The following is a 1489-nucleotide window of genomic DNA, read 5'->3' as shown; positions in this document are numbered from 1 at the left end:
TATTTAAGAAAAATAGAAGCTCACTTGGGGGCCTTGTTACATATGCAGATTCTCTGGCCTGCCCCACCTCTCCCAAGATTCTGTTTTAAAAGTTCTGAGGTGGGGACTTAGAGCTTACCATTATAAGAAACTTCCTAGCTATAGACAATACTGCAAGAAACACCACTTAGGCTGGAGCCTCCTGAGCTGGCAAGAGGATTGTGTATATGTGATGATTCAGGAATTGCTCCGAGTATAAGCTATTAGAAAAGTGGAAGAAGCAGGACAGGGAAGGGGAGAAACATAAGCCAGGCCGTGACTTCAGGTACAGTCCCAGCTTCAGTATGACCCTGAAGGGGAAGCCCTCAGCCATGTTCCTACTGCATCAAGGGATCTGCACTTTCACACACTGTCCAGTCCATCACTGGCCAAGATCCACAGAGGATGGAAATCCCCAGGGACCACCAGGACTCTGCATTTTGCTGGTGAAGCAGTGTCACAACCTGAGGGAGGTCTTAGTGGAAGTTGAAGATGTATAGGTATGAGTAATTAATCAGAGGGGATCTGGGTAGAACAGGTAGGTGGAAGAAGGGAATGTGAGCAGAGCTGGCAGCTGAGATGCCGTCACAAACTGCAGGCTATCACGTGGGTTAGGCCTAGGAGGACACAGTTTAACAGCACATTCAGTTTAAGAGGCTCATTTTCTGAAAAATTAGTGCCAACAAACTTGGAAAAACAAAAAAGCCCAATGAAATCTTTATGCAAGCTTGGTTGGACGAGTAGATTAGAAAGGAATATCCAAGATCAAAATGTTACTGTACTCATGCACTGGTAATTTTATGTAAAGTCAAGGGTTCCATACATATGAGGCTGTGATTCTGAAAGAAGGTTTTTCTATTCCATTGGCATTACATCTCGTTGACACTCTTTGAAGGAAGCTTTATGGAATACATTTCCCATTTCACTGCCTCTTTCCACTGTGGAGTGTTCAGCTGTTAACCTTGTCAACTTCATTCATCTCAGTCTTTCTCCTCTACGTCACTTTTATATTTCTCCAATTCTGATGTTTACACCTATTTCTTGTTCCTGGTACTGAACCATAAACTTCTTGAGGGTAAAGATTATGTTTAATTATCAATATATTTCAGAGACCACAGCAATGTTCTTCACAAACTCTGAGCAGACAATAGAGGCTTGCAGGCTGACTGAATTATCCAGTCCAGAGTTTTACTTTGATAGTTCCAAGTAAGCAAAGTTTTTCCTAGACTTCCATTCTATTGAATTCCTTAGGTTTATCAACCAAAGAATCCTTTAGGTGATTAATCCTAATTCTTTAGGTAATTAATCACCCAAATATTTATTGAGCGCCTAGTCTGTTTCCATCTTGACACTGGGAAGGTCACAAAGTAGTGTAAAACACAGTCCAAGTGCCCCAGGTACTTAAATGTTTTCAAGAGAAACAACTTTTAACAGATTTGAAAAAAAAAGAGGATACTATAACAATATAATC

The sequence above is a fragment of the Callithrix jacchus genome, chromosome 20 (genome assembly GCF_049354715.1).
Source record: "Callithrix jacchus isolate 240 chromosome 20, calJac240_pri, whole genome shotgun sequence".
NCBI classification, from domain to species: Eukaryota; Metazoa; Chordata; class Mammalia; order Primates; family Cebidae; genus Callithrix; species Callithrix jacchus.
This window is presented reverse-complemented; position numbering follows the sequence as displayed.